Raw genomic sequence first — 27033 nt, 5'->3', positions numbered from 1 at the left:
ACAAAAACGCGTTGCTGGGATGAACATAAAAGGTTGTCGTGAAGGAAAACCGGCTGCTCCACATGGTCAGGCAGAAGTAGTTCCCTTCTAGCTGAAACGACTTCTCCAGCCACAGAAAATGCCCTCTCAATTGGTACTGAACTGGCACGTATTGCGAGGTATTTCGTGTACAGCTCTCACTATACCAGCTCGCAGGTATAGCCACAAAGAAGCTCACCAGCGCAGTCAGCTACTGCATGGCCCAACGTTACGCATTGCTACGGGCGCCGCCATGTTGTTATGTCTCTGTCGATAAGACTTGCGGACCACAATGAACGCCAGTTCTCGCAATAGAATATTCGGCTAGATACGAATATTCGCGTCGTGTCAAATACTCGAAACAACACGAATACGTGGATTTCGAATCGAATACGAATACTAAAAATATAATATTCGAATTATATCCGAAAATTTCGAATATTCGCACACCCCTAGTTAAGATATATGCGCCACTGCCCTACGACGGCAGGTTCTGCCACCAGTGGCGCTTGTGCAACCAGTGGGGCTCGTGCAAGCACTCACGACAAATCATTAATTTGGCTGCCACCTGCTAGAGTGGGGAGTTTGCTGCCAATCCGGTGGGCAGGCTGTGATGACGCCGCAAGGTCACGTGACTTGGGTAGCCCACATGCCACTTTGGTTACTCCTCTGGGGATTTTTCGTGGATCTCCCGTTCACGGTTAACGACGCTGACTTTTCTGCGACGCGGGCTCTCGAACGCTGTCGCGGTAAAAGCGCCTCTAGAACTACACAGATATTGAGTCGCTCTAATATTCCCGACTTCAATATACCGTAAAATGCATACACTTAACAACTTCCGCTGAATCTCGCGTTACACAGTGGTAGCCGGCCTTTAAATTTTTTTCTTTATTTCTGCTTTGGCGAGCTTCAACAAGTGTCGTTTCAACACTGTTCCCAAAAAGCGATTAAAGGACGCCAAGCAGAAGAAAACATTAAAGTTAGCTGCGCACTCGACAAAGTACCAAAGAATAGAGCGACCGTATCTGCCTTATTCAAAGTAACTGTACGACTTCAAGTGTCAAGTAACTTCCAAAATCTCCGGAGTGAGGTACCTCGGAGAGAACAGGAAGCACATCACGAGGTTCGTAATGTGAAAAGACTACTTCGCGTCATGCATCGCGTCGTCCTACTTCTTTCACTAGCAGCCGGGTATGCCGCATCGGCCCGGAAGTTTAGAACTCTACACGATTAGTTTCCCTACACACCGCGCGCTTTCTCGGTTCCGTTTCATCACTGAATGTAGCCGACCGCCGTTGCCGCGCTGTTGCTGCCAACTATAGCAGCGGAGAAGGAAGCCGATGCAGCGCTCCACCAGGAAATTCTGTCTGGCGAACAGGCTGAAAAAATGCAGAACTACTCTCCGGGCATCAATAAAAATGTTTATAACTACAAGCGACGAGCATGCTTTGAAATATTCGTGCATCCAAGTTGGTTTCGAAGGCAGCGTCGCTTGGCGCAGTGTAGGCTTGCTGCGTTTTCGCATCAACTCCGCGTCACTAACGACCACAACGCCACCTTTTGTTTACAAACATGACGTTTGTCTATACAATTGGCTTACTGAATGGGCAATTCCACGCCCGCTGACGCTGTCAATGATCCCAAGTGCTCTTGGTTTTCATCCGCGTGCTGTTCCAGCCGGTCCTCTTCGCAAACAACAATAACCGCAAGACTGAAAGAGATAACATCCGGAAAAGCGCGTCCAATTTCAGTGGAAATATCTCATTATGAACAATGGAGTCGATGTCGACGTCCGTGCCATCTGAGGCAGCTAAGAAACTCTTACCCTCAAGCGCTCCTTCCTCGGCCAACCTGCGAACAGCCACATTGTCTGTGCGTGCTTTTACACTTCGAAGAGCGAAGGCGCCTCCCTGCCCCGGAAAAATATCTCTTCTGGAAACCCTTTCCATTAGGCTGGACGCCGTCAAAATATTGTGATAATAGTGGTGCATTTCGGTTCCAAAAACCGATCCCTGGACACGTCCGCATCGATGATAGACTGAATAAAGGAATTGCAACCACCAGAAACTAAGCTGAACCCATGCCGTGTAGAGCGGTTTCCGCTCCGGGCATTAAAAAATGGGCAGAGGAAAAAAGAAAGATGTAAATGTATGAGAGCGGCCTCCTTTCGAATGGAATGGCGCAGAAATATATAGCTCTCGGCAGCGAGGACATGAGAAACAAAAGCGCCGTCTTCGTGCCGAGCCCTACGCCGCTCCCGATAACGAGATCTTCGCGGTTCCCGGCAAGCGCGGCTGCTCTGCGCAACAAAGAAAGGGGGGCCGCGGACCCGCGCGCCCGGACACACAAACACACACGCAAGAAGCGGGCGGCCGACAGAACAATGCGATCCCCAGTCATTCATCACTCAGCGAAATGGTGTTTCAATGTAGTTACCCGGCAGCCAGATTAACGACCACTCGGCCGGTGCAGATACACGGCCGACTATAAAACCGAACTGGCGCGTAACAGTGCTCCCGCCGGTTCATTTTCATTGCGCCAACCTCAAATTAGGCAGAAGAAACCGGGAGGCGGTCGTAAGCGAAAGGCGGAGTGCGCCGGAGCGGTAAAGCGCCCAAGGACGCACGCAGACTGCGCCCCTTCCAACGGAAAGAGGAATGGGCCAGCGGCGAGGTTAGTTCACTACCAGCGGGCGCGGAGACATTATTGATGACGCCAGAAAACGAGTAACGGGATAAAGTGCGCGCGAGCGCGGGAAAGCAATTAGCCGCATCAAAAATGGGCGCCTTAATCTCCCTCTCTCCGGAATGTCGTTCCTTCGGCGACCTCTTCGAGTCGCTGATAAGGAGCGGGAAAAGCCGTTGCGCAAGAACTCGCGTCCCAGCTCAAAAGATAGCGGCGGCGGCGGGAGGCTACAGCGCGCCGGACACGGGAACAGAAGAAAACAAAAGAATACGGCACTAGAACGAGCGGCGCTCGCTTTGCCCTTGTCTAGATGTCCCCTAACCTTCTGGGAGACTTCCACGGGCGATCAGCTAATCGTGCCGCCGTGCGCGGGCAAAAAAAAAAGGGGGGGGGGGGGGGGGGGGGCTTGGTAAACAGCTGGTTTCGACAGACACATTGCTGGAGCTCAACCATCCTCGGCCGCCGCTCTCCCCTTGATCACGCAACGCTACAGAGTCCGAGGCGAAGACACGGGGCTCAAGATGACGATGGTGTTTGCTGCATGTCTCGAAGCTCAAAGATGTCGTTCGCGCCTTCCTCGCAAGCCCAGTTGGAACCAGGAAATAAAGAAGAAACCTGTCCACTGCACAGTGCACGAAACACGGAATCTATCATCATAAAACGAACGGGCTTACAGCACAGTACAGGCGTTCACTCGTACAAAGTAAGGACAATTATGTCAACGGAACTGACTGCGTGATAGCTGACCACGACCCGATAACTGTTGGGGTGCCGTGACATCGAGAACACAGTTGTGAATGCGCAACAAGGCGTAAGCTGTCAACTTAATCTGTACACACACCAGTTAAGCACAACGGCGCCACGACGGCGAAGGAGCTCACGCTGCTAGCGGCGCACGCCACAAGTGGGACTATAGGAATTTGATTCAACGGTTTCAAGCTCGGTACTCACGGCCGCCTAGCAATGTCGCCGACCGGCAGAACAACGGCCTATTTATCGCTCCGAGACCCTGCGACTGGCCACAAGCGACGCACCTGTCGCAGAGTAAGCCTGTCCTGGCTGTAAACGCCCAGTCTGCGACAGCACTACAGCACACAGCGCACGCAGGTGACGACGCATGACAGCTCAGCTGCAAGAGAGCTTGAAAGGAAGTCGTTTACACAACAGATACACGCGCCGGTGGGGACCCTTCTGACGATACGCACGCGCTAGCCAGATAGAGGGCACAGGCCGCACGCAGCCGTAGACCTCACAACAGGGGCCACTGGCAACACGACACGAGGTCAGCTGTGAAGTGTCAGCAATGAACCCCACCGAGACAAAATAAACGAGGGCCAGCCGCGAATGAACGGTTTATCAACTTGACATAGCGCACGCACCATTCTTCCATGAGCAGACGTGGTCGGCGTGGTATCACACGGGATAAAAAAGTAGTGGTGTGCGAATAATCGAAAGTTTAGAACAGCGAATTTAATACCCTCCTATTCAGTTCGTCGAATTGAATTCCTATTCAATTCCCTACACCACACCACCGGAGCGTGACAACTCATTCGCGGCAGTCCCCCCTATATCTACCGACACCCAGTCGGAGGCCGCGCTGTCCAGCTAGGACCACCGCAAGCTGGTGGGCCAGACCAGGCTGACGGCAGCCACTGCAGGAGCCCTGGACTGTGGGCCCCTCCCGGAAGGGGCAAACTTCTCTGACAGAATATATGTTTTCCATAATCATCGTGTTGCGTCCCCCCTGCGTAGCTGTCAAGCGTCGCGTCTCTTGACACCTATAGCCGTATCCCTCGACAAGTTATAGCGCCGTTATAGCGCTTATAGTTATAGTTATAAAGTTATAGCGCTGCACTACTCACATTCGATTCGCTTTCAAAGCAAAAGCTTCACTATTCGTATTCGATTCGGCTTTGAAAAAGTACCCTTCACACAACACACCTAATAAAACGGAATTGTCTGAACAGCGGGACAGTACGCGAGACGTTCGATTTACAGCGTTCTGAAATGGGTCTTCTTGAAACTGTCGGGTACGCCATGGAAGATATCATTGTTTCCTGTCATGGTGTAGACTGCGCCATTGATTGTTTGCCTTCAAACTGTAGCCCTGCACCGGATGGCATCTCCACAAAGCTACTGAAGCTAACTAAACACATATCGGGACCACTGCTATGCAAACTGTTCCAACAATCTCTTGCAGCCAGAAAACTTCCTGATGATTGCAAAACGGCTCATGTAATTCCCTTGTTTAAATCTGGAGATAAAAATGCCCTTAACAATTACAGGCCCATTTCACTCACTTGCGTTTTGTGTAAACTCCTGGAACACATATCTTCCCAAATCATGCAGTATCTGGTGAATTCCAAGCTCATCTTTTCTAACCATCACGGGTTGCAACGTGGGCGTTCGTGCGAATCACAGCTTTTTGAATTGATCACTCTCCACCAATCTGTTCATTCGTCTCATTCTATCTACGCCACCTTCATTGATTTCGCTAAGGCCTTCGACCGTGTTCCTCACCATCGATTAATCTATAAGCTTCACATTTTGAATTTGTCACCTCAGGTCATCGAATGAATTGATGATTTTTTAACCAATCGTTCTCAGTCGGTTATCATTAATAAAAATGTCTCTGCTCCTGTCTCGGTGAAATCTGGAGTACCTCAGGGCTCCGTCTTAGGACCGGTTCTTTTCCTCATGTACAGTCTTTGTCAAATGTTTAGAGCCCAGGGGGTTTGCTTTTCAGCCTTGTAGTGGGACTCCTGAAGCATTCGTGGCAGCCCTACCTATTGGAGAAGACAGGAACAGAAATCTTTTACCTTCAGGAAATTTGGAGCGCTGGAGATGCATTACGAACCGCACAGTGTGGCTCAGAAGCAAACCCTCTGGGCTCCAAACTTTTGACAAAGGCTGTACATAAATGACTTGCATTACAACATCACCTCTAGTATTCGTTTATTCGCCGACGACTGCGTCATTTACCATCCCATTAAAAATCCTCCTGATCACAATTTTTTGCAGGATGACTTAAATGCTATTTCTGATTGGTCCACAAGGTGGCAAATGCTAATAAACATTGACAAAACGAAAGCGCTCACGTTTACTAAAAAGAGACAGGTTGCACTTCATACGTACTTCATTAAAGGTGATGCCATTGAACATGTATCATGCACTAAATATCTAGAAGTTCATTTATCTTCTGATCTCACTTGGAATGTTCACATTGAGTACATTATTAACAAGGCCGCTAAAACATTAGGTTTCCTAAAGCGTAACTTGTATCAAGCTAACCAACAAACAAAACTTCTAGCCTATACATCCCTTGTCAGGTCCCAACTCGAATACGCTTCCATCACCTGGCACCCTCATCAAACTTACCTAGTAAACTGCATTGAATCACTTCAGAATAAAGCAGCCAGGTTTATTGCCCACGATTATTCATTTCGAACCAGCGCAAATAGCCTTAAGCAACAATTTAACTTATTAATCCTCCAAATTCATGCACAATCAAATTCATGCACAATATCATGGTTCATCAAAATTTCGAGCATTGTTTCTGCGTCCTGCTGCCCACATATCTTCTCGTTTAGACCGCCCATTTAAAATCAGCCCCATATTCGCGCGCACAAATTTGTTCAAATATTCACCTCTTTTACTTGGCATCTCACAATGGAACAGTTTGCCTGCAGAAGTCGCCTCCATATTTAATCATGCATCTTTCCTCAAGGCTTTAGAAGGTATCTAATGTTAGGCTGTTTTTATTGCTTTGTTGTTATTGATTGTTTTAGACTACTTACCTCGTTTTTTTTTCCCCTTCATGTACAGGGCTAATTCTGTTATAGCCTTGTGTAATCATTCAAATCTATATATCTATTGTACAAATACACAGGTTCCAAATTAGTTTATTTCTTCCTACATTTTTTCCTTTTATATATTCTATGGTTACCTTATAAGTGCGTTTTTGCTTATGTGCATATATAACCAATCTTTAACAGTTGTATCCCCCCCCCCCCCCCCCCCCACCCTATGTAATGCCCGAAAGGGCCCTTAGGGTAAATAAATGAAATGAGCGACATTACCCCAAAACGGCGATGGCGTGTGAAGCCCCCAGCCTCCAGAAACTCCAACAAAATCCCACGCAACAGCGGAACGACAAGCCGAGGGCGAATTCAAATTCAGAGATGCAATGGAAAGGCCATCAATGCAAACGCTAAAGGTACAACCAACACTGCCAACTTAGGTTTCAGCTATCACGCATTGCATTATCGCCAGTCCCTACTATTGCAGCTTGGAGTCCTTGCCGCAGCTTGCACTGGACTTCACGCCCGGAAGCGAGGCAAGCGAACGCAAATGTGAACGCGTAACCAGCGCGAGCCGTGACGAGCACAGCTGAGCGAGGATACGGGCATTGCGAAAGCCGGCGATAATCGATCCATTACGCACCCTTTCTGCGCTGACGTGGACGTCGAGTCGGTGATCTCCTGTCGACTAACACGAGTGGATCCCCATCACCGAATTCCCGTCGTGTAGCCGACCCGCCCAACTCGGCCTTTGCGTCCTGCGCACAAAGAAGGAAAGAGGTTGAAGCGCGACAAACAAACTGCCAGGTAAGGTACTTGCAAAGCACGCCTATCGATATTTCGGTGCGTTATAAGGACGCTGCTATGAAGCTGCATTTCATGAACTGTAGAAATAAGTTTCGTTCCCAAGAAACTTGAAAAACACGGCATAACGACGGATTAAATTTGACACAAAACTTCAAGGAAATGTTTCACTGTCAAGTATTGTTGTGAACGATATCGAGCTTATAACAACCTAATTCCACAACACTGAACGATCAAACAGCACACTGATATTGGCCAGGAGATGTACAGGGGCGATGGAGAGAAACGCGAACAACGCGGTGGCTACGCGCTCCACTGTTCTAATTTCTTTTCATCGCACTTTTACCTGGGTGGTGAGAAAAAGACGTTAGAGTCATCCTATGCATCGTGGACTACTCTAGCGTCTTTTTGCAAACACCTAAGTAAGAGCGTGAGGAAAAGAAATTTGAATAGCGGAGCGCCTAGGCTCCACTCTGACCGCGTTTCTTTCCATCGCCCCTGTACACGGCAGCAGCAGACATTCTATGCAAACTAAATATTGCATAAATGATGTCGAAGTGACAATACTATAGGAAAAAATGGGAGCTGTTACACAATTTGTGGCGTAAACATCAGAACATTAATTCTGCTTATTCGCGGGTGAAAAAAACTCTGCGCTTTGAAAAAAAAAAAGGAAACAAGAGCTGTACGTTTGTCCTCATTCATCAGACCCGGCAAATAAGGTTTAATTCTTTAGTTACTGCAATTGATGCCGAGTTGGCGCACTTCGTACGGGCAGCCAACAAATGTCGAGAAACTGGCGTCAACGCCTTAGGCAGTCTGAGGGGTACAAAAATGCCGACGAACAAAAGTACGTTCATTTTGAGGCAAGAAACGTACTAGGAAAGCCACCGTAGTTTTAGCACAGATTGTACTTAAAACGTGCACTCCTGATGGGCGAAAAAGGTCAAGGCAGGAGTTTTTCGGCGTGTAACAGCGCCTCGGAAAACCGCAACGATGCGAGCCCCTCTCGACTCCCGCGCAACCTTTGAACGCCATTTTATAGCAGAGCGCGAGCGGCGGCTTCGTGCTCGCAGCGCGTATCGTGTTGGCCGGGGGCGGGTTCGGCCTCGACACGATACGCGTACGAAGTCGCCGAGCCCAGCGCACCGGACATGGGCCCCGTATCGGGCAACTGTGCAGAGGCCGGTATCTCGGTCTGCCGTAACTCCGATAAGGGGCGGCTATTACCCTACATCCAGCAAGAACGCAAAACGCTCGGGGGAGCAAACGGGAAAGGTGAAGCGGAAAACGATAAAAGGTCCCACTCGCGCACACGTACCGTCGCAGAAACCGCGCCGGGTATATTCCACGGGGTACGAAACCATGCACTTGCGAATGGAGGTTGAGATGCCCACCGACACCTGCGGATCTTCAGATCTCTATGCAGGGCAGCGCGTTGTTGGACAATACAGCGCAGAGAAAGAAAAAAAAAACGATTGTAACGATACGATGTCTGGAATTACGGCGCGCCGCAGATACGCGGCAAGTCGTATAGCGGAGGACTCGATTTCGGCCACCAGGGTTCTTTAACGTGCAACAAGATACAAGTACGTTTTTGTCTCTTTTTTTATTTTGTTTTTTGCTAGTCGTCTCTCAACGCTCCAACATATATGCCGCTGGGTACAAAGTCAATCAAAGATCGCGCCTCGGCGGGAACGACACTTGACACAAATACCTCTCGTGAGTAAAGACGCCTCATCCACTGTTCCCGCGTGTCACAAACGAAAGCCACCAGAAGGCACCGCCATTGTTCCTGCATCAAACACAACTACACATCCACTTTAATCTCAGCCTGTAACACCCACCCCGCATTATGCCACGTGAAAAGTTATCTCACTGATATCAGAGAACAGTTCCAACTGGAGAAGAATCCCGGATGCAAGTAAATATCGCGTATTCCGCCGACGTCGTCACAGGCATCGCCGTCTGGATTAGTTGATGCTGTCAAAAAAATAGTTCTACACAAACACGCACGTACGCAGGCACGCACACACACTGTCGCCATAAAGAGACGGAATACGAGCGACAATATTGCTCACACGTTCTGGACTAACCACAATTTCTCGCCTAGATTAAGCTTTGCGACATATAACGTTTTGGTCTATTTTTGATATCAAAATAACGCCGTTCAACTCTGCCTTCATTGCACCGGCCGCCGGGTGCCTCGCCTCGGACTGGCTAGGAACGCAGTACGCTGACCGACCTGGTCACCTGCCCTCTTCTGAATACAGCCAAAAGGAGGACGCGACACGAAAACATCCCACACCGCGCTCATGAAATGGAGAGAAAAACAAGTAAGAGCGTGAAATGCAGCCGCGGTGCCACGAACCGTAAGCATAGTTCGTTCCAACCAGCAGAGTGAAGAGGGAGGGGGGTACTGGACACGACAACTTCACTGGCAGCTACACTTCCACCGTTATACCCTAACGTACAATGTACAGAACGCCGACAAAGCTTTAATGAGTGACAATGCATCATGGAGGAGAGACGAATCTCACTTCTCGCGTTGGCCTATTGGCCCCGAAATCGAGCACGGTCGCCACCTTGCGGCGCTGTAGTGTGGATGCGTGCGCGCGTTGCCTGCTAGACAGCAGTGTTTACGTGCGCGCGTCCGGCTCACACCCCTGGCGACAGTTGCTTGTTACGCGGTTTCAGTGCGTTCCTATTTACTTGACATCCTTTTCCGAAAGAAATGTGCACACGCGATCATCCTAGGCTGCATTGCAATTAAGGCAATAATTGTGCATATCGAGTATTTAATGCAGGTTCCGCATCCTCTGTCGCTCTTCGGCACTTCATATTTGCCGCGCGGCGTCTCAAACACAGCGACAATGGTCTTAGGTGCCGCGTCAAATCAAAAAGAACAGGCCGCTTCCGTCCCTACAGCTGAAGGCAGCCGCCCAGCGATTGCATATTCTCGTCAGCTATGTTTGGGATCCGATGGGTACACAAGTCGGCTTCAAGACTTCTGCCAAACAGAATCAAGTTTTAATATTTTTTTTTTATCGCTATGTTAATCGGTTTTCAAAGGTGCTATCAGCAACAAATGAAACGCGAACAAGACAACTGAAATGCGAACAGAGAAATGAGAGGACCTTAGCCGGAGGGAAAAGCTTGATACTAAATAAGGAGTTTAATTTCATTTCGAAAGCGCGAACACTGTTCTTTAGAAGTGCTAATCAACAATGCTTGTATTGCTTATCTACGACCTGTTATGTTTGTGTTTCTGTGCTGGCCTTTCAGTTCTCTTGTTCGCGATTTATCTCTTGCAGCAGGCCCGTATCTGTCAAGGCGAAGAGCCCAATTAAAAATACACAAGCTTACCTTTACTACGTGACATGCGCTCACGCCCATTGATCGAAAAAAAAAAGAATAGCGTCTATATTTAGTGTGCGCATATAGACGTAAGTGTAGCATGCAGTCAAAGATACGTGTAAGAAGCTCCGTCTTCATATAGTTTTGCAGCACAGACAAAGCTAATGTGAAAAGCATGATATGAAGAAAGAAAAAAAGACATCACACGGGCAACTTTCATTCATCCACGTACAGGATACCCATGCAATATTTATTCTCGAAAGAAAAAAAAAACGGAAACTCATCTCATTCTTAGTTTCGTGCAGTCCGGTTTGCGATGAAGGCCTTCTGAACTCAACAACTGTTGGAATAAGCCGTTTGAAGAAACAGGGGGCACCTGACGGTACGCACGCAACCGAGTTCGATTTATGCGCTCTTAGCACGGAATAAAACTCGCGCGAGAGGACGATGCTACGCGATGTCAATATCGGGCCTGGCGCCGACGGTTTTCTCGGAAACCTAGATTCTCGAAGTGGTACTGGATTGCACAAATGCGCTGATTTCCATGGCTTTCTAAAAGCTAAGGGTTAAGTTAATGTCGCACATTTTGAATCGCACGCCAAAAGAACAGGCTACCACTTACGGTATCGCGCGAAGTTTCTGCCGAGTCAGGATGCTGAATATGTCCACCCCTGTTATGCTCTGCTAATGACAACAAGCTGCTCGATGACATATCTTTGCTTGACACCCGGAAAAATGAAGCGGACTGCTCTAGTCGTAGAAAAACGCTAACTGTACTCGCATAATAATTTTTATTTCATGCTGCCGTTTGCCGAACACTGCCAAGCCTCCCTATGCATCAAGGAAGCCCGAAACTAACACGCTATTTCGTACGCCAACACGACAAAAACAATGGTTTATGGTTGATGGTCTATGGTTTAGGGGGTCTACCGCCCCAAAGCGACTCAGGCTATGAGGGACGCCGTAGTGGAGGGCTCTGGAAATTTCGACCACCTGGGGTTCTTTAAAGTGTACTGACATCGCATAGTACACGGGAATTCCGACTCCCTCGTAATTCGACCGCCGCTGCCGGGATCGAACCAGCGTCTTTCGTGTCAGAAGCCGAGCGCTGTAACTACTGAGCCACCGCGGCGGCTACAAACAATGAAAAACTACTGCTCCGCCCAGGCACTCGTGACAACGCTTTGTTGAGAAGATGGTAGCTTTTTTTTTTTTTTTTTTTTTGCCCCCTAACCAGCCTATGCAGCCCTCACGGAAGCGAATTTGCCTATTCACACGGCCGTTCTGCGCGTGCGGGCCTCTTAGCCGTGGAACTCTCCCGCGCTCCACCGGTTGAAAACAAACCAGCGGCGTGTATGCCGCGCACGCGCACTTCGTGTTGGAGACAGGCGCAAGGGGCAGCTGCAAGCGCACACCTGCCACCTTGCAAGCGGAGTTGGAGGCTCGCGGAAACAGAGCGCGTCTGCGGCGTTCGCGCGCACGAGTTTTGAAACAGTTTTCTGGTGGCACACGAATTTTCGCACATTCTCCAGACGGCGCCACATCTCGCCAAAAAAGTGAATTAGGTCCGCAACGGAAAAAAGCAACCTCTTTTTTTTACACGCACGCACAAATATTCGTCCAAAGTGTTCCAATCGTTAGAAAACGCTAGGCTTTCTAAAAAAAAAAGTGCTCAGGGATCAGAGGCATCTTCTTTTTTTTTTTTTTTTCAGTGCGAAAGCATTAATCCGGAGGTTCAGAGCCTTTCAGAATCGTATCTTGCATGTGAACCTCGAGCAGAAAGAACAGAAAAATAAATCACATATTTATCCATTATGTCAAAATTCAGGGGGCACTTTGACATTCTAAAGTGGGTAGAGGCGGAAGCGTTTTCCGCACCACCTTCGCTGTTTCTGTGGCACTGGTGGCGTCACATGTAATTGAGTACTAATTACTAAGAGATGACACATCACTAATTAATGGTTAATTACTGATTAATGCCTGAATACTAATTAACTGCTAATTAATGACGCTTAAGCTTCGCCTTTAGGAGTGGAACGCGACAGCGCGTTGTAGCGCTGCCAGGGAGACCACGGAACGCCACCACCCGTTCGGCGCGATGCCTTGCCCTTTGAACGCAACGCTTTTTGAGGAAAGGAAATGTGTCATTTGTCGGTGGACACCTAAACCTCGCCGGAAGGGTGAGAGTGAGTGAAGACACCGTATTCACTAGACGCGCCTTTGTTCATTCCAAACCATCGAGCTGGCATGGCGGAGTGGATAGCATGCTCGTCTCTCACGCCGAAGACCGGGGTTCGATTCCTGAGCTCGACCAATTTCTTAATCGGTTTTATTTATTTATATGGCCTGACTAGTAAAGCTAATTAGGCAAATTGGGTAATTAAGCAATTAACTAAGCTCAGTCCCACTTGGAGCATCACTATACGATCCCTTCAATTGGTTGCATGGTTACTAGCCAAAGTACAATTGGCCCCGTTTGAAATTCGCGCACTGTGACGTCACGACCGTTTCCACCAATTGAAAAGCGTGACATTTTCTGTCGACAACTGCTGCTTACAACGATGAGACATTAAAGGCTTCCGCCTTAAAAGACGCGCTACCAGTCTCGTTGCTATAAAAAATCAACTCTGCGGTTGCGACATCATAGCGAGTGTTAAATTCGTCTCCAAGAAAGAACTGCCAGATATGTAGCACTCTCCCAGGTAAAGCTATGAATTCCTAATGTCGGCAGTGGCTTCCATGTATCTTGCATTTTTCCTGTACGTGCGTGAGAGAGAGAGAGCAAGTGATTGTCTTGCATGCGAAAACTTTTCACCACACACCACGGCATTGTACAGTTTACTAAGAAACGCACTGGAATCAAGTTCCCATTTTGCACAAGACACACACACATAATATACCGGGTGCTTTTTTTTAGAAGGTCCAAAATTTTTAAAGAAAGGTAAATTGCTTTAGATTTATTTTAGCACTGGGGCTATACTGGAGGCTACGGCGGGCGCCAGGCAAGAGGAAAACTGCTTTAATTAGTTCGCTGATTAATTAAATATGTTAATTAACTTTTCTAATTTTTCTTTCAGGGGATATGTTGTATTCGCAGAATTGGAGATCGTCCTCTAAACAGTCCAACCGAGAAAAAACAATTTTCATTAAAAATTTTTCACGCACGTTACGAGGCGCGAAAAATTCACCCTGGTAGGCATCTTCACACCGTAACGCAGCGGCGGGAGCGCCTCTGACGTAGTTCACTCCGCCCTGCGCTTTGCGTCACGCATCCCGGACTGGCGCCCTGCGCTATCGCTGCTTGTCTCGCTTCGCTACGCGGCCTCACGGAATGCCGCGCTGGAACAAAAATGCATTGACACAAAGTGCAGGGCGGAGCGAGCTACGTCACAGGCGCTCACAGACGCTGTGTTACAGTGTGAAGCTGCCTGCCAGGGTGACTTTTTCTCGCTTCGTTACGCACGCAAAAAATTTTTTCATGTAAATCTTTTTTCTTGGCTGGACTGTTTGGAAGACGATCTCCAATTCTGCTAATACAACATATCCCCTAAAATAAAAATTATAAAAGTTAATTAATATATTCAGTTAATCAGCGAACTAATTAAAGTAGATTGCCTCTTACCTGGTGTCCGCCGTAGCCCTCAGCATAGCCCCAGAATTAAATCTAAATGAATTTACCTTTCTTTAAAAATTTTGGACCTTCTAAAAAAAAACACCCGGTGTGCGTGTATATACACATTATATATATATATATATATATATATATATATATATATATATATATATATATATATATATATATATGGTTTATGGTTGGTTTATGGGATTGAACGTCCCAAAGCGACTGAGGCTATGAGAGACGCCGTAGTGAAGGGCTCCGGAAATTTCGACCACCTGGGGTTCTTTAACGTGCACTGACATCGCACAGTACACGGGCCTCGAATTTCTCCTCCAAAGAAATTCAACCGCCGCGACCGGGATCGAACCCACGTCTTTCGGGCCAGCAGCCGAGCACCATAGCCACTGAGCCACCGCGGTGGCCTATATATATATATATATATATATATATATATATATATATATATATATATATATATATATATATATATATATATATATATATACGCCATCGCTGTAACTGGAATGGCATTCCAGCGCTCCCTACCAGCAGCGCATCGAAGAGAGAATACAAAACGCAAACGTCAAAAGTACACATCACCCTCGATGCTCCTCGAATGATGTTTACACTGAGCAATCAAACAGCTTGTACAGAAACTTATTTTTAGACACTGACAGACGCAAAATTATTTCGCCCTGCTTCTTCCCAGTAAACTCCGTCCGCGCTATTTCAGCGTTTGGATTTTCCTACGGTTCACGGGGCAGGGAAAAAAAATAAATGTCTGACGTACCAGTTTACTTCGCTTCCATTTTCAGAGGCGTTAATGGCCAAGTTCCCCGTTCATCCCAAGCCATAAACGTCAAAAGCGCGCTCCGCGCTCGCTGCTCCCTGAATCATGTTTACGTAGAGCCAGACTTCACTGACAGGACCGAAGCTGAGGCCTCTACTTAAAACGCATCTCAAAAAACAAACAAAAAAACACTACGACGTCGGCGCTCGTTACGGCCACCGTTCCCTGCGCAAGCAAATGTCTCAAAAGTGCAAAAACGTTGGCTCGCTGGGATTACGACGCGCGTCAAAAGTAGCGAGGTGGTCGAAGCTGCCGAGGCATCCCTCATACACGGGCCGACCTGTTGCGCACGCGGGTAAGCCGTCGGCAAATCCCTCGCGTTTGTGCGTGCGTGCGTGCGTGCGAGGCTAGGTGATCTAAAGCCCTTCGTAATGCACAGCACCAAACACGAATACAGGCCTCAGTTAATTACGTACTTTGCCACGGAACCAACTTCTCAGGAAAAGTCATCACCAGCTAGCTATACGAGCATCCCATTTAGGTCCCACAATGCGGCATCAATAACACATGGCCCCGTAACCTCTCTTCGAAGTTCTCAAGAAGTCGCCTAACGCGTGTCTTTGGCCTACGTTTGCAAGCCGATGCCACCCCCAGTACGCTCTGCATGTAACGCACGCTTTTGAAGCGAAAGCTTCACTACGGGACATCAGGCATCAATCGCGGACCGTGCAAGTTTGGCCTTCGGCTGAGTTAGAGGTCGAACCACGAAAAAGAGAAAAAGAAATTGAACCAATAACCATGACTCGCGGCTGCGCGGCTTTAAGGGCCGCTCAGCGAGACCACTACTAGGCTATCGCCGCAGCCAACACGCCTCGTGTTAAACTGCACCCCACTCTCACGCTGTGCACTGGAGAGCGTCGTCCTCATCAACTTCCATCTGCTCCGTCCCGCGGCACTGCCTGCTCACCGTCGTCTTCTGCGTAGCACAGATCCGTGCTTTCGCTCCGATTCGAATGTAGTAAACGTTCTCTGTCGTTTTTTTTTTTTTTTTCTTTTGTAAGGCGCCACTGTACACAACATCTTTTCGATGAGCGGGGAAGTTCACTCTCGGGAAGCCGTCGAGACACGCACGCACGTATCTGAAACGCCGCACAAAGTGAACGCGCTTGTGTGCGGCGCCGCACGCAGCCCCGGATATAAGAAACCAAACTGCCAACCAGCAAGATGCAGAAGGGCAAAAGCGCAGGAAAGCGGCTGAACATCTGTCGCGTGAAACGCCGCTCACGAGATCGCAAAGGACAGAGACGCGCACATAATGTTGGGTTCGGCACGGCAGTGCACATCAAACGGGTCTAGACGACGCCCTCTGCCTGGATCGAGCAGAGCGCTGAAACCCCCAGCCAGGCACGCGGCCCGCAAGAAAACGAGCAAACGCCAGAGCTCGGAGCGCGCCAAAGCCCCGGGGACCCACACGCAGCGACTTGAAAAACGGCACTGCTCTCGGAACAAATGCGCAGGCTGAGGCCCCAGGCCGATGATCGCTCGAGTTACTCTCGATCACGTTCCGTGAGCCGCGGCCCGGAGACCCGCGTCGTTGTTCTTTCTCATCAAGCAATCAATTTATCTTGCAACCGAATCTACCTTGCGCTCCCGAAAGCAGAACGACGGCAGTGACGCACCAAAGCATCCGGCACAAAACAGACGCGGCTCTTTAAGAAGGAAAAATTGCGCGGAGACACGCCACGATACTTTTTCTTCCATTTAGGTAACGGATACCTGTCGCAAGACAACGTAACCGATACGTGCACCCTCAGATAATGGCCCGCGCTGAGTGGTTTAAATTACATTGAAGTACGCGAAAGGAACTTGACTGCCGGTTAATTCGATTCTCCGTGCAGCGAAAGTCGCGCATGACGCACAGACACACTTTTTACGCGCGAAAACCCGCGGTACTTGGATCCCCTGAAGCCTTTGTGAGATACTGAGACGACAGGACGCAGCAGCAGAAACTTAACATCCAAGCCAATGAACTCCGTCTGCTTTTCTCTCATTTTTTAATTCATAAATCAGAGATTAAAAAAAGAATGTTGCCTTTTCGCAGCTCACTACTAGAGGTGCAAAGAAAACTGGTCATGCCCGGAAAGCGGGCATCTAGCAACGAAAATGCGGTATCGCAGCAGTATTTTTTTTTTTCGTGCGCACCGTATACGTACTCGATGCGGCCAAAGACAGCACTGTGACCTCATGGTTTCTCGCTGTCCTCCGGCGACAACGAAAGCCGCATTTGCCAACGCATATAGTTCCCTGAAAATCAAACGCCCACTTCGGAATTGCCGCACCAATAATTCCCACTAGCGGGCTCTAGAACAACGCTGTTATTGGCTGACAACTCACAATGATTATTTTCTTCCATCTCCTCCTCCCAATCTTCCCCGTGCAACGCGCTGCTAGAGCCACGGATTGGCGAGGGACAGAAAGAAGCGGACACTGAACAGAACTGACCTTAATAGGGCGTCACTCGCAGCGCGACGTTTACGAGCCGCACTCACCACAGCGATGGATCATCTCTGACCCCGCGTGTTTTGAAAACAGCCTCGGCACGCTGCGCGCACTGTCATCGGCTACCGCAAAACCAAAAGTGCCCAGCTGGAATGACAACGACGACGCTGTAGGCAGGGCTGTGCCAGGGTCATTTCGCATCTACCCGAGACATCTCCAAACATGACGGCCATGCCCAAATTTCGCTTCGCCGCAAAGCGACCCCCCTGTCAACTCAGCACGACGACTGAAACAACACACGGTGAACGACGCTAGAAAACAAAAGTCCAGACCAGCTTCATTCAGCGGAACGAGTTATCTGCAAAATACAAAACGAAGACGTCGCCAAAACCTAAACTAAAACGTTACTCGCCGTTCCTTGTCGCAATACACTCCCTGAACTTCGCAAACGCTTTCTCGACAGCAAAAAGGCTCGCTAACGTTGCGCTGATTCATCCCCCCACAAGCGGTCTTTAAAGAGCGGTTGCGAGGAAAGACATTCAAGGCCCGCTTTGTGGCGCCGCGGTGGCTCAGTGGTTACGGCGCTCGGCCGCTGGACCGAAAGACGCGGGTTCGATCCCGGCCGCGGCGGTCGAATTTCGCCTCCATCGAAATTCTATAGAGGCCCGTGTACTGTGCGATGTCAGTGCACGTCAAAGAACCCCAGGTGGTCGAAATTTCCGGAGCCCTTCACTGCGGTGTCCCTCACAGCCTGAGTCGCTTTGGGACGTTAAACCCCGACAAATCAAGGCCCGCTTTGCACGGATATGAGCAGTCTAAAACAATCGGCGACGCGCACGGCAACGATAACTCCCATGCTCCGACGTAAGCACCGGTTCCCCATCCTACACCTTTTGGTCAACCCCGCGCGAAGAAAACCTGTGGAGTGCCAATCTATACGCGACCTGTAACGACAGTTTTTTCGCCACCACCGCCGACGACTCTGCCGCGCATTCTCAAGAAGAAAAGAACACAGCTCGCAAGAGAAGCGCCCCTCGGTCTGTTTACGCCCGGTCGGCCTTGACCCTGGTGGACGAAGTGTTATTCGGCTCCACCGTCCCCGGCGGCCCGCGCGAGAGGAAACAATTTCGAGAAGGCGACGACTGCACTCACGTGTCGAGAGGTGGAGGCCTGGTCGAAAATCCGGCGCCGAAATGAATCCGCGCCGGCCCGTCGGGGGGTCTCTCGCCGAAGGCGGCACCGCGAACGCCGCCGCAGCCCCCCTCAGAAACGGGGTCCCCAGGCGACTGACGACACATTGCGCCGGCGACGAGAGGAACAAAGGTCAACCGGGCGAAGAAAAAACCGGGCCGACCGGGAGACAACGCAGCCGCGGAAACAAGAAATAAAAAGGACGGATGAGAAGCGGGTGGCGGCAGAAGAAAAGGAGGCACGATAAGGGAAACCAGAGCACATATCCATCCTCGATCGAGACTAGGAAAAAATGGGGGAGAGGAGGGGCCCCCTTCCATGCAGGCGCGGAATCAAGGTCACCCCTTTCCAGACATCCGCGGAAATGGGCGAGGGAGAAACGGACGCACGGCTTAGTGGGCGCTGCAACGAAAGGACGTGCCTCGCGAAGTAGCATAGGCATACTGTTCATTTCGCGGCCAAGCCAATGAGGGCGTACGATAACCCGCGTGTGGCGCATGAAACACGGTTTACGTGCCGCCTCGGAACTGCGAAACGCCCGCAGAGACCCGAAAAGCAGTACAAAACGTCAGCCTACACGTGAAACCACGGGATCTCGGAAACTGGTCCACACAAGTCGCAGCACCCCTACGCGAGAGGCCATGGAGCATGAAGCTATTTAACTTACGATGCGAGCCTAAATTGTGAAATCGCACGTCTTACAACGAATTACATTGGACAGTTTTCGCCTTCATTCTGCAGATCTGAAATATTCCAACCGCTAGTTTACACTAGCTTAGCGACACTCGTTAGCGTATGCAAGAAAAATGCCCTTGCGTCTCAGAAAGCAAAAACGCTTCCCAAGCATGACGTAAACGTCGCCTCTTGGACGTTACTCGCGGACACTTTTCGAAGCCGCCATCAACGAGCACCTCGTAATAAACAGAGGCACCGAAGTGGCATAAGCTACAGCCATCCCGCAGACCAACGTTACAGCCAGCAGACTTGCGTCAGCAAGGCACCAATTTTTGCCTTCTTTTTCCCATACAAAGCAGCGCGTATGGCTTCATGAACTCTGCACAGGCCGAGGTCGATCGGGTGGGTTGTATACAGCTGTACATAGTCCACAGTTTTTCTGGACCACGACAGCGGCTAAAAAATCGACCCAAGCGAAACATCTCGCACTCTCGGGAGTCACGAGTGCCAAGTCTGAACATCCTGTGCTGGACACGATGATATGACGTCGTTGGTATACGTTTGAGAAAAAAAAAAAAAAAGGGATCGCGTTCAGACAAGGCGAAGCGGACGCAGTCGCAATGCTACACCAGCGTGTCTGTGCCGTTAGCTAAGCCCACATGACGAAAAGTTTAAATTACAAAATATGCCGTCCGAAACTCGTCCATTAAGCTTTCCATGATAGTATAACCGACGACCTCGTGTATGTCCCGTTACAGCGCGGGAGAATACGAAAGACCACGCATAGCGCGCTTTTCTCTTTTGAGGAATTCCGTTCTAAAAGCGTATAAAAAGTGCTCGAGTTATTAAAATCAAATGGGTTAAGTATGATATCGCCTTCAGCATCCCTAAAGGTTATGAGGGGGGAAAATAGCAAGAAAAAAAATAGCAAGAAAAAATACCCGAACAGGTGCTGCTTTTCCCTTGGTGTAACGCTATAGTCCCTATTAATTGTAATTACAAATAGGCCCAGTTCATTTCTAAGCCGACACCCTATACATATACAAAGCCAAGAATCTTGAAAGTTTTGGCGAACAAACACCACAAAGCACAGGGGTTGCTCCACAGCTTCAACGCAATCGCCCATCATGGCCGGCGCAGGCAAGCTTCCGCCAAGCCGTTCCGAAAGCATATAGATCATACAGGGTGTTTCACGCAAGACTTTACACAATTTTTGAAAATAGGCTCTTCGGGTTGGAAGAGCGCTTTTTTTTTTTTTCGGCATAGCATTGTCAGTGCTGTGGAACATCAGAATACAGCTAAGATGTGCTAACTAGCAGGCTGGCTAGCTAATACTGAGCAGTTAACTTTTTAACTGCTACCGTTAGGCTCTTTAATTACTGAGAGGCGTGTAGCCTACCGCAAGTAATGTCCATATCCGTTTTTAGAATTTTAAAAATGCGGTTACCCTCGACTCTGTGGGCGAACTAATTTTGACTACATTGACGAGTTACATACACTGGAGAGGTTGCTTTGCCTGCAAGCATCTCCAAAACGCATGTATTTTGGCGCTACGTAGCCAAACATTGTTGGGCCACAGCGCCGAGGGTAACCGCGTTTTCGAACTTCTAAAAACTCATGGGGATATTATTTCCGATGAGCTATACACGCCTCTCAATAATTAAGGAGCATAACAGTAATAGTTTCAAACTTAACTATTCAATATTATTTAGCCAGCTTCCACGTCTTAGCCGTGTTCTGATACTACAACGGTGACAATGCTATGCCAAGAAAAGCGCTCTTCTAACCCGAAAAGCCTATTCTCAAAAAACTGTGTAAAGTCTTGGGTGAAACACCCTGTATACATCCCCTGCACACGGCCGCCTATTCCGAGCCAGTTCCATCCTCGGTTTGAATTTGACCCTTAACAACCTTTGTAGGGCAGCGGAACACAAGTGTCCCACTTGATTCTAATGTCGGAAAAAGGAGAACGGTTCACCTGCGTGCTACACACTTTGCGTGCTGAGTACTGCCGAGCTATCAAACGAACCATTCAGCGTGCTTTTACCTTTCTCTAATAGGCCCACTTGATTTTTTTTTTTCTGTCGGTACAAGTGCGTGCGCGTACAGATTGGCAAGACCCAATTTGGCGGGGAAAAAATGTTTGAAAAACTGAGCGTTTAGGCCTTCCCTGTCTATCAACTGCCCCTCACAAAAATGGATATTGAATTTCTGATATCATTATGATACGATCATGGTGAGCCACCAGAATTTAACCACAAAGGCCACATCTGTTGTGTTTTTGCATCAGACCGAATGTGTTTTTGCACCAGACTGACATCATAAATTCTTGATATGTTTTTGCATGAACTTTCCTGATGGAGAAAAAAAAAATAGTTTTCCTGATGCATAAATGCATCGTAGCAGTATCTTCATCACGCAATGCCCGAGATATTTGTTTTGCTTTTGTTTGTTTTTTTTTTCAGTTTTTAGTGCAGTAATGATGCACGTCAATTAACAAAATTTTGCAGTTAAATCTCTCGATTTGCACCTGCCGGAGATTGCATATACGCCGCCAAAATTCATTTAGAAAACTCTGCTTTTAACAGTTCTCCACTAGCACTTGTTGGGGCGCATCTTATTCGGAGTATTTTATTTATTTTTTATTTATTTACACATACTGCAGTCATAGAGACCAAGCAGGGGGGCAACATTCAAAAAGCAAAAATAATATCAAACACTACGCAAATCCAGCGTTCCGGCAACAATAAAAGAAGAAAACCAAACAGAGGGCAATGATATTGTTAAGTTTACACATACAATAAGACACTCTTTTCAAAAGCAGCGGCATCCTGAGCCGAAAAGACATTTGCTGGCAGTGAGTTCCATGTTGTGATTGTTCGGGGAAAAAATGAGTTTTTGAACGTATTTGTGCGTGCAAAGTACGGGGTAAGGTTATGGTTGTGGCTATTGCGTGTCTGCCGTGTAGAACGGGGGGATATATAGGGAGCAGGATTAATATTAAATTGACTAGAGTAAAATGAGTACAAAAATTTAAGCCTTGCGAGTGCTCTCCTTCTTTCTAGAGTGGATATGTTCTTCGTAGACATCAGTATAGTATAAGCATGAGCCCGCGCTCTTAAGGTGTACAGATCAAGTGAGTGTACCAGTGCGGCATGTATTTCCAGATATTGCTATGCCCTATTCTCGATCTGGTTGTTACTTGCTCCTTTCAGGTGGTCGATGGAAGCTGCTAGTAACGATTGGCAGATTCTTCTGGTCCTGGACTGCTCCACGTTTCAGCGAAGGTAGGACATAATATAGTTTAGAGGATGTTTACATTAAGTGTAAGCTTAGAGCGTCGCCGCAGATGTTTCTGTATGATGTTAAGGAGCCGTTAGAAAAAATGGCATTCAAGGCTTTTGTTTTTCTTTTTGGCTATAATATTAGTTTGAATGCATCATAAACCATTCAGAAATGCATCATGAATTCAACATTTATGCATAAGAAATTAATCAAAATCTCAACGGAAAAATATACGACATATTAATCAGAAACTCGGTGGCCATTATTGACCAGCAATGCATCAGACACTCAACTCGGAAGTCATCAGAAGTAATTGATGAGTGTGATGTCTGAAATCACTGACTCTTCATCAGAAACTCGTCACAAATTTTCGTAAGAGAAGGCTGCGTTGTCATCGTGTAATGTCAACCATGTCGCGAGCGCAAAGATGATCCCAAAACAAACCGCGGCAACGCCCTCTGCGCGGCGCGGGTGTCGGCAGTTAACTTACATCATATGGCTGCGGCAGTCAAAACTTCGCCAGCGAGAGACGGCAACGTCCGTGACAAAGGGTTTTCGACGACAGCTGCACGCAGTGTGCGCGCGAATTACAACCGCAGCCCTACGAAGCGCGTCAATGTACGGCCTGCGAAGAACGGCCCTACCTTACTAATTGCGTGGTAAAATACATGGCTCGCATTAGACGACACGCACGCGCGCCCCTTGCGTCAACGACGAATGCTCCCCTTTCGACAGAAAACTGCGCCATTCGAATGATTCACAAGCGCGGTATACCCAGCCAAAACAGGGCTGATCCCTCCGTCAACAACGGCGGAGCATTGCGGCGTTGGTGTGCGCCGGGCAGCCCTCGTCCGACCCGCGGGCGATATTGGAGGGGGGCTAGCGAGGCCGAAGTGCGCTTAACGGCCCAGCGGGGAGACCACAGCGAAACCCAGGGCCAAACATGCCCGCGCCATTCAGGCGCGCCCGCTATTTGCGTCATCGAGCGGCGCCACGCGTTCAGAGGCGAAATTGGAAGCTTCCGCCCCATCGCGTCGTTCACTGTCGAATGCGACCGGGCACTCGACAGCCGCCGCGACCGTCGACGCAAACGCCGCCCAAAGGGGCGGCAATGCGCATCGGAGCAGCGATATCCGAGGGAGGATGCTCGGCGCCTCGCATACAGCTAATTGCGGGTTTTCGTCGCCCGGCACACGAACGCGCGCTCCGGGACGCCCGCCCCGCTTAGAGGGCTTCGACGTGGCTGCGGAGGCAGAAACAGACCGAAAGGGTGATGCCGAGGCAGAGTCCATCGCTGCGATGCCTACAGCACGCGCCGCTGTCCACGGGAGTTTCCGGAAAGCCATGAAAAAGTACGGCATTCGCAGGCATAGGAATCGCAGGGTGCACCATGCGTGCGCGCGCACCAGCGCGCAAAAGAAGCTAGGTTACGCAATTTCTTCGTCACTTTGTGTTCCCGAAAACTTCCGCGAGCAACCGGCTACTCACGAGCATCCACGCGATTACATAGAAGCGGCACAAGGCGACGTTCAGCGAGCGGATTTTCGCATTCCTTGCAATAGCACTTGCAAAGTGCATGTCCTGAGCACCGCCCCCTGTAGCCCAATCGCTGCAGAACTTCGCAAAGACAGCAAGGGGGCAGTTCTTGCACAGGAAAGACTAGGTTTCGGCTACGAATAAACACGGCAAAAAAGAATGCGAAAAAAAAAACTGCACAACAAAGACCCAAACCCCCTCCTAGTGATTGTAAACAAAGCCCGAACTTGTTCAACAAAACAGCCGTTTCTTTGCATCGATTTCCGCACTGCCACTGCGTACTGAACACCAGGCCGGCTGTTTATGCGGCAACTTACGGACTTGGGAATGCAAAACAGTATTTCCCGTAAAGTTTCTCTACCCCTGCGCGGGACGGCGCCAGGTCAACGCTGCCGGCGCGCAAAGCCGGGGCTGAGAGGCGGCGCATATGCAGGCTGCGTAGGCTCTTCAAAACAGAGGCCGTCCGAAGGAGTGGCGCGGAGGAATCAACTAACGGCAGCCGCCGAGCAAGATCCGCACTCCATTATCTTCCTCAGCCGCGTAAATGAACCCCGCCGAGCAGAGACCACGGCGAACACAGCGACGGCAAAACGGGGAGAGGAAGCGGCCGGGAGCAAATAAACAAGCGGCCGCCGAGTGCCTGCGGCGGTGAAACTACTCAGCCCGGGGCCGCCTTCGATCCGCGGGAAACAAAGACAAATCACAGACGCACGTACCCTGGCCGCCGGCGTGAAAGCCCGGCGGAAGCCGTCGAACACATCGGCGCTGCCTCGGAAGGGCGGCGGTCAGCTGCCGCCCCCGGGCAGAGAGGTGCGAGGCTCTCCCCAACGGCCACGCCGCGGACAAGGCAACGAAAACTGCATGCCCGACTGTGCCACACATTAGTCGTCCGAGCACGCGACAGACCCAGCGATGCACCGGAGGCATATTTTCGCTAGCCCAGCGCCGCACGCTGGGCTTTCCACCCAATGTAAACTGGCCCGAATAGCGCTGCGCGAATAAAAACAAAGTAGGCTACTCATTTCAAAGAAAAATACGCCAAAAAACCTACAGGTTACAATGCTCCCAAAGAACCACGGATTCCAAAAGTATTTGTGTACCCCACCTAGCGTTCTTCAAGTGTTCACTGCAAGGCACAGCTGTGTGCTCCACCGCACCAACCGAGCGCGGCGGTTCAACACCTTCCGCGTGTCCCGACCGACTGCGATAATTCCTTTCCCTTAACCCGCCTTCATCTGGACAAGGGCAGCGCTAACCCCACTGGTGTTCGGATGCACTGCACAAAAATTGTAGCTCATCACGTTGGGAGTAGACGCAGGCGAGAGTGCATTAATTTCTATGACGGCTCCCTCCCGAAGACGTTCGTTTCTAAAGTGAAACGCGTTCTTCCGCTGGTTCGACGCGTTGAGTGGCAGTGCTCAAGTTTAGCCGGGAGTCGTTCAAAGACGTCAGTTCGAACACGCACAACGGATCTACGGCACAAATTGTTGGGGGTGACGCGGCTTTCAGCACAATACTTTCTCATTTCGTGATGAATTTAGATGACCATTTATGTGCACAGTAGTGCTCTAAACACTAAGGGACATAAAATTTCAGCACTGTGTCTAAATAACTTTAGTTTCTATTATTTTTTGTTCTCTTCTTAACAAGCCTTCAAACTCAACAAAATGTGGTGCATGACTGGTTCAACCTTCAGCGGATTTCTGAATTTGTGCTACATGGCCTGGCAATATTAGATTTTTCTTTTCCACAACACTTTTCAGTAATATTATGTGGTCTAGCTGCCATAGGCATGTGTAGATTTTCAACAAAATATCATAGCAAGAATTCACAACTTAAAAAAACCAAGATTATCATTGCACTTAGTTTGCTTCTGGAAGTGCAACAAAATAAACGGAGTCAGACAAAAAAAAAACTGACGATCGATTTGCGTGGTTAGGCCAAATGCGAATTACGTGCTCTGGCACTTCGGTTTTCACTTCGGTTCCGGTATTCGGATAAACTGTTTTCACGGATGACAGTCGATCGGATAACGATAATGGGTTCGTATGCCCACATACGCGGAACCGGCCATTCTCTACATTACATTCATACGTCCCTGGAAGTGCTCATACCACTCCTGGCAAGTGGTGCAACTGTTAAGCGATGCGCCACAGCCCCGCGATGGCAAGTGCTGCCACCGGTGGGGCTTGTGTGACCCAGGTTGCCGTTATCGAGCAACCGCTCGCGGCCAATCATTAACTGAACTTCCACCTGCCGCGGGGCGCAGTTTGCACGGTGAGCAGCATTATATTGTATAAATAGGGCAGAAAAAGTTCCTAGGGCTAGGTTGGCGATACCCTTGAAGAAAACAGACATGGTGAAGAAACACTACTTTTCTTGAAGAAACCGGCCTTCAGATGAAGGCCCGTCCCCGGACGAAACGTCTAGTGTTTCTTCACCACGTCTGTTTTTTTCAAGTGTGTGTGTGTACACGCACGCACGCACGCACGCACACACACGCACGCACACACGCACACACGCACACACACACACACACACACGAACGCGCACGCACACACACACACACACACACACACGAACGCACGCACGCACGCACACGCACGCACGCACGCACGCACGCACACACACATATGAGCGCACCAAAATTTGCGCCCGTGAATGGTGGGGTGACAATATCAGACAATTTACACGATAGCAACCAACGTCTAACATATTAAGCGACAATTTGTTCGCAGAGAAAAAATTACTGAACTGATTTCTGCGCTGCGTGA

At 49.2% G+C, this 27033-nt stretch overlaps 1 protein-coding gene across 4 annotated transcripts in view; it reads right to left on the bottom strand.

Moving 5' to 3' along the window:
• Positions 1-27033, bottom strand: part of MYPT-75D (Myosin phosphatase targeting subunit 75D) — a 219043-nt gene that overhangs the window by 135225 nt on the left and 56785 nt on the right. For 3 of the 4 annotated variants that reach the window (XM_089580355.1, XM_089580358.1, XM_089580357.1), the window contains one exon: positions 7147-7261. The exons of the other annotated variant lie outside the window; for it this stretch is intronic. The gene's annotated coding sequence lies outside the window, so the exon portion shown is untranslated. The remainder of the gene's footprint in view (positions 1-7146; positions 7262-27033) is intronic. 4 annotated transcript variants of the gene reach the window in all.

Source organism: Amblyomma mixtum, chromosome 3, assembly GCF_055824585.1.
Source record: "Amblyomma mixtum isolate Tamu chromosome 3, ASM5582458v1, whole genome shotgun sequence".
Classification (NCBI taxonomy): Eukaryota; Metazoa; Arthropoda; class Arachnida; order Ixodida; family Ixodidae; genus Amblyomma; species Amblyomma mixtum.
Note: the sequence above shows the minus strand (reverse complement) of the source record. Positions and strands in the feature narration are given on the sequence as shown.